General features: G+C 38.1%; 1 long non-coding RNA gene across 2 annotated transcripts in view; it reads left to right on the forward strand.

Moving 5' to 3' along the window:
- Positions 1 to 15,029, forward strand: part of LOC306989466 — a 58,830-nt gene that overhangs the window by 15,723 nt on the left and 28,078 nt on the right. For both annotated transcript variants that reach the window (XR_013795638.1, XR_013795639.1), the window contains exon 2: positions 8,873 to 8,911. This is a non-coding gene — a long non-coding RNA (uncharacterized lncRNA). The remainder of the gene's footprint in view (positions 1 to 8,872; positions 8,912 to 15,029) is intronic.

Raw genomic sequence — 15,029 nt, forward strand, 5'->3', positions numbered from 1 at the left:
GCTACTACACACAACCGAGATGAGACCTGTTAGAACTGTGTTAAACGTAGCTGACAAAGTGTGTTGTCTGAGTCAGATAATGTGCATTGATCTGAAACTCTAATTTCATCTCAATGGCAATGCAGGATTTTTTTTAGGCCATGTATAGCAGCATACTACAGTTTAAACTGCTTTGTGCTATGTTTTTATTACTTTTTTTTTTACATAATAGTAAACTTTATATGCTATGTAGATGGCAGAATGGCATGTAGTAGATTTTAAACCCAGCCACTCTTTTGAAATTTAGTTTCCCCCTATTTTATTCAATAATAAATAATTATTGAATGCAGCACAATCTTATGGCAATGCGTAACTATTTTACGTTTGGTGAATTGGTGGCTAATGCAAATCAATTTGTACATTCTCATTCATACATCTTCGTCTGATCTGCTTACACCCCAGTGGTGGATAGGTTTACTTTTTTTCTAAAAAATGTTACATTTTTGTTCGATTTATATCGTACAAATTCAAACGAAATCACCAATTTGTAAAATAGTTACGATTTTCAATAAGATTTGGGTTGGATGGTTGATATGTTCTTACCAGATCCAATGAATTGAAAACTGAATAAAAAAAAAATTGTACAATTTTAGCTCGAGTATCAATGTAGAGTAAATGATTCCTGTTTAAGAAGGTGAGCAAATAATGACAGAATCTTCATTTTATATTTTCCAGGAGGTTCTCTTAACTTGCATCTGTTGGGATTAAACCACGGAATATGTAAACTCACACACATAAACACTCTGTGAGAAATGCATACTCTTGAATACCAGTTTCCCATAAATTTGAAAGGCAAACACTTTTCAAACACTGTTGCATTATGAGTAGCCCATTAAGAGCTCCACAGAGCAAGCAATGGCAGGAGTCCACCTGTTGTAATTCACGACATTTGTCAGCTATAATGATTTCAGCAGGATTTAATTTGCTTCTCCAAAGAATTTTCCATTACGTCCAATGAGCTCGATTATTGAGCCACTTTAGTTGTTTTATATTTGTTTTTGTGAAAATTAATATGCTGCAAAACCACAGCATGGGAGACACATTACATCCGCAAGCAATATTTGGCATGCTCTGTCTACGATGCATGTGCATAATATAGAATAATACAAACCACAAATCAATAAAAAAAGAGATTTGGAATGTCCTCCATCAAAGGACTAGAAATAATCCAATTTAACATGTTTTTTAACGATTGGGTTTTTGGACAACTAGCCTCAGTTACACTGATGATGACACTGTTGTCAACATTCATCATGAGTCATTTTGAAAATACTAAAATCAAATGCTCTGTTATGTAGGCTTAAAAAGCTAGGAATGAAATGAAAAACAACCAGATTAGTATAGACAACGTGTAAGCTTTTATGCTTTTAAAAGTGTACTTATAGACTTCTAATTTGTGCAATATTCCCATGTGATGCTTTAATGGATAATGGTGTAAAATGTTTTTGAATCAAAGCATCTTGATGAGACCTCTATACCCCTCTGAGTTCATGAATAATTCAGTTTACAACCTTGAATGCAAATGAAGGTGAATGATACCATGAGTTTCCATTTCATTTAATGTTCCATCTGGATGGGTTTTTGTTATATTGCAGCTTTTATATGTCATTACCAATAACCTTCCAAGTTGTTATTGAAAATGTAATATGAATTCCCTGCAAAATATTTGTCTAATTTTATCTAGCAAATAACTTGATATTGTGATTATTTCACTGAATGCAGACGATCAGACACAATTCTTCATCTCCTGTTGATCTAATGGTCAATTACTGAGTCAGAATCTCCTCTTGGATTGTTTAAACCCATCCGGCTGATGTCCAATTATTCTGTCAGTCAGGAAACCACTGTGAGGGGTCCATATTTCATTTAGAGCGGCTTTGAAGGTTATTTGATTATCCCATCAGATTTTAGCACAGATTAAAATCATTTAGCAAGAATTCAGTTCGTTCTTTCTTTCAAAAAAAAAACAATTTCTAAAGCCAAAAAAATATTATGCTGCGTCTGAAATACATTTTTTCCCCTATTAAATAGTATGTAAAAAACATTATGCCAAAAGAGTAGTATATCTAAATACATAGTCTTTCATTTATACTAACCATATTCATACTCTATAGAACATACTTTTTAACGGCAAAATACATTAGGTAAATGTAGTGCCTACTCAGTATGGGATTTCAGATGCAATGAGTGTGTTTTTTAAGTCTTGAAACTCTTTCACTCAAAATTTAGACTCAAACTCCAAGCTCCTCAAAGCATCATGAAAGAGTTTTTGAGTTTCTGCCTTGACTCTAACCTTAATTTCCAATGTGTGAAAATAAGGAATAAAAATGTCCATGGAACATTGGGGAAACCTTCGTTGTAACCAAATGCAAAAAAAAAATCCACGTGAAATGTCATGTCAGTGTTTTCATAAGAGACTTATGAAAGTATTGACAGAGGAAATGTAATATGCACCGTTCAGTTCAGTGATGAAGCCATGATAAATCTATATCATCTACATAATTCTCATAATTCTACATCAGCTAATGGAATCAGTGATATAAGACTAGGTAATTATTTCTAGTTAAGCCAATATACAGTCATTTACCTTCTCATTGAGTTTTTATTGTATTTAACAGAAACCCATTTGTCACTCTTAATACTCTGATTTATAAAAAAATAACCTGATTTATATCTGCATTTTTTTAATTCAAGCACATACACATTTGGTTTATTTAAAAAATATATATTTGAATCAAATGTACATCAAGCGTCAAGTCAGTTCTGGCAGGTCACGTTAGTCAAGCTCGCATCAGTGACTCTCAGCTGATCCACATCTACCTATAGAAATAAGACGCCTATCACTGTATACATATATAAGCACCTTCAGTATTATCAGCAGCTATCGCGTTTCTCAGGAGCGAATTACCCTCCTCCATCCCCAGCTCCTCCTCTCGTCCAGTCAGGATTTGGGATTCTGATTCCTCTTGAATCAGAATAAATTCTCGAATTATGTTGTACTTTAAAATCTTGGATTAATTATATTTGCATACATTCATGTTGGTTCTGTTCTGTTTACCCCAAGGGAGGTTATTGCCGCTCTCCTTGCTCTTATCCATGCTAGACTGCATGGATGCGCAGGGAGTTCTCGCCCAGGTCAGAACCATACCGCCAATCCAAACTGTATGCTAATTGTCAATAATATTTGACGATAGTGGTCCTGACAGAACTGCTTATGTTACTATATTGTTGCAACCAGTGAGTCTCATTGTTCTGTTTTTGAACAAATCGTTTGAGCGAATAATTCAATGACTTTTGGACATGTTTGGAAAACCACATGTTCCAGTCTTTGGGTGTTGTTGGTGAACCAGGTTAAAAAATAATTATCTCACATTTCTATCTGGTATCTCCAGGGACCTGACATATCACCTGACCTTTTGTCCCCTACTGACCAAACTCCCAGTTTGTGACATAACACACTACAGCTGGAGAGTGTGAGCAGCATATTAATCAAGAAACTCAAACTAGCAGCCCATCCATCACAGCATGACAAATAACAGAGGAGGGAGAGCACACAGGAACACAGTGAGACACAATCAGATGCTCTGCGGCACATAAACTGTATATATGAACAGCTTTCCATTTATTTTTCTTCATTTTAACTAACAATGTCTGTTAACAATAAGCAATTTTACATTGACGTGTTTTTAGGTGGTTACCCAATTAAAAAGAACTGTAGTGCTTAACCATAGCTATTTATAAACAAATTATTAAAATGAGATATTTAAGGAAATAAAGCTTATCACCGCTAGAGTTTTAGGGATGTGTTAAAATCTACTTGCCTTTCGAATTGGCCTGTAAATAATAATAATTGTAATCCACGAGCACTTACATACAGCAGGGCAGGCGTTTGCTTATATTTGTTATACAATTACGGTCCAAAACAATGAATAAGTCAAGCATAACCTGCACCTCATGCTGGTGAAACTAGCTGCCCACTAGATGCATGTCAGATTTAAAAGGCACTTTACTGGAGACGGCAGAAACGGAGCTGACAGGTACTAAAGAGATGGAAATAGCATCTAGAAGAGATATGTTATTAATGCATGGCTACATATCTGTTTGCCTCCATTGTTTATCCTCTTATTTTCATGTGTTTTGCTTTTGTGTAATCCAGTGAAAAGTTATTACATTGGTGACAGGCTGATGCGATAACATGGCTTTGGTGAGTCATCATGCTGGACCACGGCCAGACAATTGTAATACAATTGATATCCAGCAAACACAGCTGGGATATGCAGTTGAAGCTCTGCAGATGTGATACTTCTCCCTGACAAATAATAATAATAATAATAAAATTACCAAATAATCAGCTAACAAGATATTTATTTATTTACTTACTTGCATGCAGAGGCAAATCAGTCTTTTTTTTTCAAAGTCATTTAGGCAAAACATGTTGTAATATATTAATGCTTTAGAGGCATTTTATTTTATTAATGCTGACCATTTGGTGTCCCTAATAAGCTGCATATGTTCCTTTTTAATATCCATGACTGTTAGCCTGACAAGCCGGACCCATATCAAGATGTTGGGTCTGGGAACTCACCATTGGCAGGGCTCAATCCAAGGGGCGGGATAAACGGTTGTCTTTCAAATTCCCTCTGCACACAATAGGATAGCGCTACAACCAACCAGCAGACCAACCAACCAACCAGCAGAGCTAGTTGATATATATATATATATATACGGCAAAACTCCGAACACATCTTCCTTTTTTAAGAATGACTTATGTGCCGTATATATATATCAACTAGCTCCGCTGGTTGGTTGGTTGGTCCGCTGGTTGGTTGTAGCGCAAAAAAAGGAAGATCCTTTTTTAAGAATGACTTAAGTGACGATCTTTATTCTTTTCTCAAAAAAAAACTTAACTCCAAGTCCTCCAGAGTCGCGGCCAAAGCCGATTCGAAAGACCGCTGTTCGCCAGCAGCAGCAGCACCCATTCTTTGTTTTCAAGTAGCAGGGATCCGTCGCAACTCTGTCGTCATTATGTTAAACCCGCCCGCCGACTCTATACACCAGGGGTGCCCAATCCTGCTCCTGGCGATCGACTGTCCTGCACAGTTCATCTCCAACCCTAATCAAACACACCTGAAGCAACCAATTAAGGTATTCAGAGCATGTCAGGATCACTTGAAAATTAAAGGCAGGTGTGTTTGATTATTGTTGGAGATGAACTGTGCAGGACAGTCGATCACCAGGAGCAGGATTGGGCACCCCTGCTATGCACGATGTGATTGGCCTGACTAGAGTTTGGTGTTTCCAGCTCCAAAGCCAACGGAGAGTTGCTAGACTACCCTGGCTGCAAAATAAAGTTTGCTGTCGCTAGAGTGAGTCTAGATTTCTAGGCTACAGGACTGTGGCATGTGGCAGAGAATTTCCCTAAAAATAAATGTCCCCTACAGTGGACAAAATTAATTGCTGTTCCCAAGTGAATCAATAAAAGTCCAGTCAAGAGATTTAATAGATATACGTGTTAATGATTTTAATATAAGGAGCTTCAGTGGAAAGCAGTGACTCTAGACTGTTCATGAGCTGTTGGTAAACAGTCTTCTTTAGAGATCTGACTGAGGATGTTGGTAATAAACAGTGCCAGCTTGTGCGGTGTAAATTCATATTCAAGCGATTCTATTCATTTAGATATATGAAGGGTTCTGTAGGAGCGCATGAGTCTGAGGTGGTATTCGAATAACCAGTCCACTGGTTTTATGAACCTCATTACACAACGCTGCTCAGGTCCCATTGCATATAATTATTGTCAATTTGAAAATGTGCAAATCTGTGCCAGTGTAAATGCTTTCAATGGGATTTTATCCTTTGCTATCCGTTTCATCTTCTACAAGAACACACTCTGAGCTAATAATAGCGTCTTCACTTCAAGGTAATAATAGTGTTTTCTGAGGTGCTGTCCATGGATTTATTGACAAAGGGACACAAGCTGGTTCAATATGCCTGCTCTTGTGTGCTGAGCATCATGGGAAATAAGCTGCACAAACCAATGGCTTCAATACCACAGATCTTTTTCTGTGGAGCATTTTTTTAAGCATCAGCACTGCCATTTATTTTGCATGTAACCATTTGAAGTTTATTTATATATTGTATATGTGGGAGCAACAAAGTGCTGAGTTGTGGGTTTATATTAATCAAATTTTAGGCAACTTTTAGAATCTTCCCATATATCATTTCCCACTATAATAACTGCCCAGAGATAGGGATACAAGTAATTAGTAGTCTAAAACAGTGGACCTCAAGTTTTTGAAACCCAATGTCCACTTGTTAACCACATGGGAAGAGAGCAACAGCTGGACTGAGACAAGCACTGAAAAAAACCTTTCAAGGCCAAACAGATTGCCCGCAGATCAATAATTACATATTGTACAAACAATGAGCCCAGTAATCTGAGAAGCCGAGCTGCATCAATAACAAAGAGGAGAAATTAAAAAGCAGAGAGACTGTTGTGTCACTGCCGCCCCGGTAGATAGGGAGCATTCAAAACCAGTAAACAAAACGCACTGTGACATTTCATTTCGTGTAAACAGCTTTGGAAAGTTCACTTTGGCAAAATACCCCTGAGTAAAAACATGTAACTGCAGGACAACGGTTCACACGCTGGACATTGGCAGCTCAAATACGGTAAATGTCCTTTTGTAAAGCTCATGTAAACATCATGTTGCTGCTTTTGAAAGTAGCTACCACATTAATAAACATTCACATCACAGTCAATTATTGTGTTAGAACTCATATTGTTTGGACTGAAATAACCAATGTCAGTGTAGTTTTGCTCTACAGTAGTTAAGCGAAGTTGAGCTCTACCGACAGCGTTTAATGTCCATTACTACAGGAAATCATTTGAACTTATACATTAGTTTAAAAAATATATGTAATATGTTCCTGTGAGTCAGGAACTCTGAGCAATGCTCAGATGTGGCGTTACTGAATTATTTAGATTTTGAATCAAAAGTGATCATGTTTTTGCAGAGTAACAGTTACATCTGATGTTCCCTGGTTTGTCTTGCAGTCAATGTCACCGCAACAACCTGAGAAGCAGCACGATCTATTAAAGAGAGATGAGTTTATTACAACCTGAATGGAGATATTCTGCTGGAGGGCTTGTGTCTTTTGGCTTATTTATCTGGGCATCTGCACAGATCAGATTAGTTTAAATAACATTTGCCACAGGCGGTATGAGAGTGCAAATATGCTAATGCACCAGCAAGAGCAAATTGTCCTTCTAAGCAAACCAGAGATGGAATTACAATTCGACTTGACAGATTGGATTGGAGGACCATATCATGCACTATGGTTTCATCGGTTATTGAACCTTTAGCGATGAGATGTAATCCACACTGAAATTTCAATTAAAGATTTGATTCAGACCAATTGTCTACAGCGTGACTGCCACAGAGAAAACATGAACTAACTGTTCATAACATTTTCAAAGACATGCAAGTAAACAGAGCAACTCCCGTCGCTAATATGCACAGGACAAAAATGTAAAGTGTTGGCTCCCTCTTCACTAAACACACACACACCCACAAATTTATCTGTTTTAAATAATGTATTTCTTTGTTAAAATGTGCTGAAGCAACTTAATTATTTAACTTTTGTCAAAAATCAATATGATTATGTTAAATCAACTAAAAAATTTAAAATGATAGTTAACATCATTATTTTGTGTTGGGACCACATTAATTAGTTTTCTTGACACAACTAACTGGACAGTGGATCTGTAGTTCAAGTGAAGTGACGTGAAATCCAACTATGGTAATCCATACTCAGAATTTGTCCTCTGCGTTTAACCCATCCAAGGTAGTGCATACACATTAGGAGCAGTGAGTAGTGAAAACAAACACACTGCAAACCGTGGACATGCACACACAGAGCAGTGGGCAACCATTCTCTGTGGCACCCGGTTCCCAGCATGCTTTGCAAGAGTACAGTTTGAAATTAGCTGTGTTTTTCAGTCAATGAGCAAAAAACGTTCTAGTTTCCAATACTGAGACCAGTCTCTTCTTACTTGCTCATCCTATACGTTGTATATATGAATAAACTAAATTGTCTGTCGCATACTAACATCTGTCTGTGCTCAAGGACAATGAAAGACGTTTCCATTAGCACAGATCCGAGGGAAGGGTCAGTACGCAGATGGCTAAGAGCTCGATTAGAGATTCCCAGCTGGATCACATGCTTAAATTTCTCTTGAATCTCGAGAAACAAAGCAAATGCATGATTCATTGAAACCATCAGTCCAGTAGTGATAAATTAATATCCATATTGAATTAGTTGAACAATGCACTTTATGGTATTGTTGTCATGTAGTCTCAACAATTACTTTGATAATGACAAAATGAAAGTGAAGACATGAGTCCTACAAGATCTGCCCTGCATGACACTAAACTTGTTGTTAGACACAAAGATTGGTCGTGTTGTTACCTTGATATGCTTTCTAAAATCTTCAGAAAGGTTACTGTAAAGTTTATTTTATTAAAAACCTCTTTATTTTAGTGCTTTTTATGGAACACAACTGCTGTGTATTACAGAGTTGACCTTTTACAAAGCGAACACCTGAGGGTGTGTGTGTGTGTGTGTGTGTGTGTGTGTGTGTGCGCATGCGTGCGGGTTCCATCTCATTTTCTTACTGTGCACTTTAGTGCTAAACTTTTAAAATATAAATGTGATACACCAAGAAAATGCATCCATGTCTTTTCATCGTGTTTTTTTAATGGTGCTTTTGGAGCCCGATACCATGGATCCCATTTACTTTCATTATATTGACTTTCTTTTTTGTGTTCTGCAGAAGAAAGCAAGACATGCACAGAGTTGGAACATCACGAGGGTGAGTAAATTGACACATTTTGTGGGTGAACTATTCCTTTTAAAAAAAGCAGGGAGATTTAGAGCTCTTGCCAAAGCAATAAAAACCACTGTGAGTATTTAGCTAAGACGTCATGTCCGACTGGGTGTATAGTGGGGAAGTAAACATCATGAAAATGTACAGTATGATGTTTGTTAAACATGTATTATTTATATAGTGCAACATATATACAAATTTATTTCTTCATAGTCCCCAAAGCAAGCATTCTGCTGTTTCTTTATCTCTTTTTATCCCTTTTCCTTTGGCTGAAGGTCATCTCGCATTGCTTGTTTGGTTCTTTACTGTGACAGGGAACATCTGTGAGGCTCAGACTGTCCCTATAGAAGCTTGTGGGTTGTCTTTGCTAACTGCATGCCTGTGGCAATCAAGTAGTAAATAGTTTATTTTGTTGCTGCTGAAGGTTTATGCTGCAGGCAATTTGTAATTAAAGTGAAGAGCTCTGAATGAATCATCCTGATCTGAAGCCGAGACTGACACGAAGCAGGAAAAACACGCCGCGTCGTCTCCAAACATCTTATCAGCACGCTCCGTCTCTCTGTTCACACACGAACGCATCAAAGGGAATGTGTGTATTATCATATTGGCTTGTGTGGGTGAGAGTAATTATGCTCTACTGGACAGAATGCTGCTTTGTACATGAGATCTAGCAGCTGTGGTCTTTCAAAACCTGATTTGAAAGATGCCCACATTGTTTGTTCTCAAAATCTGGAGTCAGAAATGTTTGCCTCCCAGAGTTGCTTAAAGCTGAAGTGTGTCTGCGGCACTAGTAAAAGAGTTACAAAATAATGAGTGTTTTCAAAAAGTTTTCCTAAACTCTTAGCCATTGTTTAGCCAAACAGATCTCACTCCAATGCCAATGTAGTGATGTTGACTCAACTAATAGTTTATTTATATTTCACAATAGGACTTTTCACCCGTGAAATAGTTAACACTGGGTCAGTCTTAACCCCGGGTAAACGGAATCCTGGGTTATCTTGCTTCATGTTTCACTCTGCTCACAATTTACATTAATATTATGTATTCATGCACTGACGTTTCACAGTGCACATTCCTAAACCACAGGGTTAACGTGCTTATTTGCGGTCTCACTGATTGGACGGATGCAGCATGCGACCCGTTTACATAAAGGCTCTAACATTGTGTCCTCATGTTATGACAACTGTAATATCAAGTTTTTCTAGAATGTAGTTTTCAGACTATGGGCCCTATTTTAACGATCTGAAACGCAAGTATCAAACGCGAAACGCAAGTAACTTTGTGGGCGGATCCCGACGCAAATCTGAAATGGGTTGGTCTGAAGTAGCTTCATTATTCATAGGTGTGGTTTGAGCGTAACGTAAAATTAACCAATCAGTGCGTCCTCTCACATTCCCTTTAAAGGAACACTTCACCTCTGGAAAGATGAATGTGTATTTAAAATGGGTCATTTATGTAGAAGAAATGTGAAATTATTTTTGAATTTGGAGCCTTCTAGACTGAGAAAAGCCAGAAAATGTATTTTTGGCTTATGGGGATGAAAGACAACAACTCCCAGAATGCACTTGCTTCGCTGCCCTAGGAGGCCACGCCTACCGGTAAGAGATCGCAGTAAACAACAAGGCTATGCTACTAGTCTTCGTGAGTCTGCCCAGTATTTTGATGTCGCCCAAAATGTCCAGGATTCGGCTTTTGCGTTCTTCAGTCGCCATTCCTCATGTTTACTGTGACGAGCAGGAACGAGACTGACGGCCGCGGAGAACGATGCGAGCCCGGTGGCGTGATTACTGATGAGTGGCGCCGGCGCCTGTGAGACGCACCGGTCTCGGATCTCTCACGGAGGAGCGGGAATTTTCCTAGCAATGTTAAAACGCACATCAAACGATCACTTGTTTAGCGTTCATGTAAACACTACATTCAGATTCACCAATCGGAATGAATTCAGTTAGATTGAAACAAAAGGTGTGCATGTAAACAATGAATGCGACTGCAGAAAGCAAAAGCCGAATCCTGGACATTTTGGACGATCTAGACGGCCGGACATGTCCGGGAAAAAGAGGATGGTCACCGCTACTACTCAGCTTTCTCCACAGAATAAGAAAATGTTAGCTTAGCTTCCAAATAAAGAATGGCTGACACTATATGTACATTCTGTGAGTGAGATCCCTCTATGGGCGGGTTGAAAACATGCGGAACAGCGCCTTCTACTGGATAATTGATGAGCTAGTGTTTGTAGTCTTACCCTTATTCAAAGAAATGTGACTTCCTGCTTTTTATGACGCAAATTGACGATTTTTGCGTCATAAAAAGCAGGAAGTGGAACACTTAAATCCTTATTTCTCCCATCTCAGGGGAAAATAAGGGAATAAACCATGACCATTCGAAAATGTGACTGGGTTTCTAAAGATACAAAGTCTAATGCAAATGGGTGAAGTGTTCCTTTAAGAGCAGGTGCGCTTGTTCCATGGCGGATTGCTATTACAACGGCGAATTTGCCAGGCGCACGCCAGGAGCGATTCACGTTGTTCACACGCTACATAATGGCCAAGCATGCGCCCTTAAAATAGCATATGACTATCGCGCAACGCGCCACTCGTTGTTTTATAATTGTTTTATAAAACTGCAAAATAGCAGCAGGGAACGTTTGCGCCGGAACACGCCGCCTCTTTTCGCTGAACCGCCCCCGGGAGCGCAAGTTCATTCCCTAATTTACCGACTTGCGTCTGTGAAGGGAAAAGTCTGCTGTGCGCGGGTGCAAAATAGGAATGATGCGTCAGTGTACAAAGTCAATTTGGCTGGGTGCAAGATAGGGCCCTATAAATGTAGGAATGAAAAAGTCTCTTTCACTCCAATTGTCACGTTTTCTGTCACCATTTGACATTTTTCCCCTCAAACAATGAATTATAGCATTTACACTGCACACTGTGTCTAACACCGCATTGTTTCAGTCTGTATGCATTTTGCAATTAAAAAATGCTGTGCCGACCCCGCTTCTAAATTACAACATTCCTTTATCCGGGTTTCAAAAGAGGAGTTTAGTACGACGATAACCCAGTGTACGCTCATTGTGAAAAGCCATTTAGCATTTTAAACTTGTATAAAAGAAAGTTTTTAACATTAAAAAACAAACTTCAGCTTTAAAACATGTAGAACGAAATCAAAGTGCTAATAGCTGGACAAACAAACTTCACAGAATATTGTGAGAAGGAAGCTAATTGTCTCTGATTACATTTCCAATTGTTCCCAATGTAATATTAAACCGCAGTCTCCTCATAAACAAGCCGTCCACACTACAAACGAACAAACTTCACAAGTGTCTCTTTTTGATCTTCTCTGATTAAAAATGAGTGTCAAATTAAAACTCTTTTGTCCCGAACACTGTAGACAAACTTTGCTACTCTTGCAGAGAAAAACAATAAAGGTTGAATATGTTGGTAATGTTCTCTTTATTTTTTGTTGTTTTGATGTGGAATTGCAAATTCTGCACAGAATTTTGATATGTTTGCGCCTTTACCTCATTTACATAAATCCTTTGGGTGCTAAAATAAATGGGCACAATTCAATCTTGGTGAATTCCCCTCTTTGTTAAAAGTAGAGCACATTTAGAAGGAATTCAACGTCAATAACCTCAGGAAATATCATTCAGTGAGTCTCTCTGCACAGATCTCACTATTTCTGTTATCTGTCATCCTGCCCTGTTTATAATGAAAAGAGTGATTTGGGCAAGCCAGTGTACCGCCGGTGCCAACGATCTGCTTTTTCTTGAGCAGGTAATTAGGAAGTGCTGTTTAGTTCTCTTCTCCTAGTAATCCGTCTAGCTGGGCTGACTGCCATTAGTCCAAACCTGGTCCTGCTCTACAGTTAAAGATGAGAGAACAGCAACATTAATCGCCTAGACAGAAGCATCATGCATCGTCCAGGGGACATACCTGAAGACTGAGGAGAAAAATCAACCTTGTTTGGGAGTTTTACACTCAAAACTTTGCATTGTGAACTTTCTAAAACATCTTACGAGCAGTATTTTAGTGTTCAGGTATTTAACAATGTTTGTTCTCGCTTGGAAAAAGGATTCTGTAACATTGCAAATCGGATTGCTTTCAAATTTCATGAATGTGAGGTCAAATTTGAATGGTGGGAACTGAAAATTTGAAGAAAATCATCAAATTCAGTCATACGACAGGAACTTTATTAGACCAACAGGATGGATGCATTGCATTGTATTAAGATTTATAATGCGTAAATAAGTGTATCACATCTTCCACAAGAATATTAAGCAGCACAACTTGTTTTCAACAATGATAATAATAAGAAATCAGTATATTAGAATGGTTTTTGAAGGATCATGTGCCACTGAAGAGTAATGATGCTGAAAATTCAGCTTTGCATCACAGGAATATTTGTATCAAATAAATGCATCCTTGGTGAGAATAGAGACCTTTCAAAACCATTTAAAATATATATATATATATATATATATATATATATAAACGTAAAAAAAAAAGTCAGCGTGTTTGCAATCTCAATTCAAATTTAGGAGTTCAAAACGCATTATGAATTCATTTTTGAATAATGCATTTCAGTGGGGTAAATATCACTGTCTTATTTGTATTGTTTTAGAATCACACTTTAAAGCCCTTCAAACTTTACAGCTTTGTCATAATAACATCCTGTCCCCAAAGTGCAAGCTCTATTCTTGCAGTGACCTTTTGCTCTAAGACGCGGAGCAAGTGATGGAACATTTCCCACAATGCCCCCACAGCTGCTGAACTGGACTTGGCAAGATCTGTTGCAATTGAAAGTGGCCGGTGAACCCAAGAGCACAGAGCTGAACAAGGTTACGACGCTGAAAAGACAGACAAAGATTGTATTATCTTTTGTCAACCTCAGAGGTGTTATTTAAGCAATATCACATGAGCATGAGTGCTGTTTGTTTACTGAATGTGAGCACAGCAGTGATTTGGGCAACATCGCTGGTAAACAGTTCAATAAACAATACGTTAACATTGAGTAAACTACATTTCATACAAAATTTGTCCAGTTCAAGGTTTTTTCCCCTGCCAACTAAATCGTTCCAAAGCAGCCAAAGCCTAGCGCTGTGTGTGTCGATAAGCAACGTAAAAAAGAAAAACTGAATTTCCCCTTCCTACTCAAAGCTTGGATGAGCGAATTATTCAATGACTTATAGACAGCCATTTGTATTGTTCCTGAATGCATCAGTGTGTTTGAACAAAGCGGTTGAATGAATGGCTCACTCATTAATACAGTCACTTGTCTCCACCTACTGGTGTAACTATGTAACTTGCAGTCAATGTAAAAATCCCCTCTACCAATGCACAATAGTGATGAGAAGTCCAATTAATTTCTGCGAAGCGGTTCTTTCAGACAGTTTGTTTCAATGAACCGGTTCATAAAGCCAATTCATCGGTTCCTTTACGTCATCAAGTAGACCGACATTTTGTCTGAAACGAGCAAAAACACAAGCTGAGTGCTACAAATAGTGAAATGTTCTGTTGGACTCTATATCAAGACTCTTGCAACGCTGCTCAGTCAATCAAACAGAATAAACTGGCTTCAAGTTACAATATGTGCAAATCTGATGTTTATTTAATGTTTAATGAAACATACTTATACTGAGACGCCTGGTCAGCATGGCCTGCGCTTTAGGGGACCATCATAGAAAATATTTCCCTCTGCTGGTGTTTTATTATTATACATTTTTTTTTGTGAGGTTGACAGATGTGGTCGTTGAATTGAAAAGAGCCGCATATGTTTTTGGACATCATGAGGGTGGTAATTAATAATGATAGAATTTTCACTTCTATGTGAAATATTCCTTTAAACACCATTTGAGTTTCTTGATCTGGTGGATGTGAGTATGAGGGGTTTTTTTCTGCCATGTTTGAAATGACAGGGGACAAAAGCAGTGAGGACAGAAGGCCCTCAGGCATCAGGTTGATATCTTAATATATGCCGACTGTTTCTGTCAAGTTTCTGTCTGATAAATAGCTGAAATTCTGATTTAATGCCATACTGCTTAGTATAATACTATAGCAGCACATTATCTGAGGTCATTTTAACAACAATCAACATCATATATTTAAAA

This window comes from Phoxinus phoxinus (assembly GCF_949152265.1).
Source record: "Phoxinus phoxinus genome assembly, chromosome: 21".
Taxonomy (NCBI): Eukaryota; Metazoa; Chordata; class Actinopteri; order Cypriniformes; family Leuciscidae; genus Phoxinus; species Phoxinus phoxinus.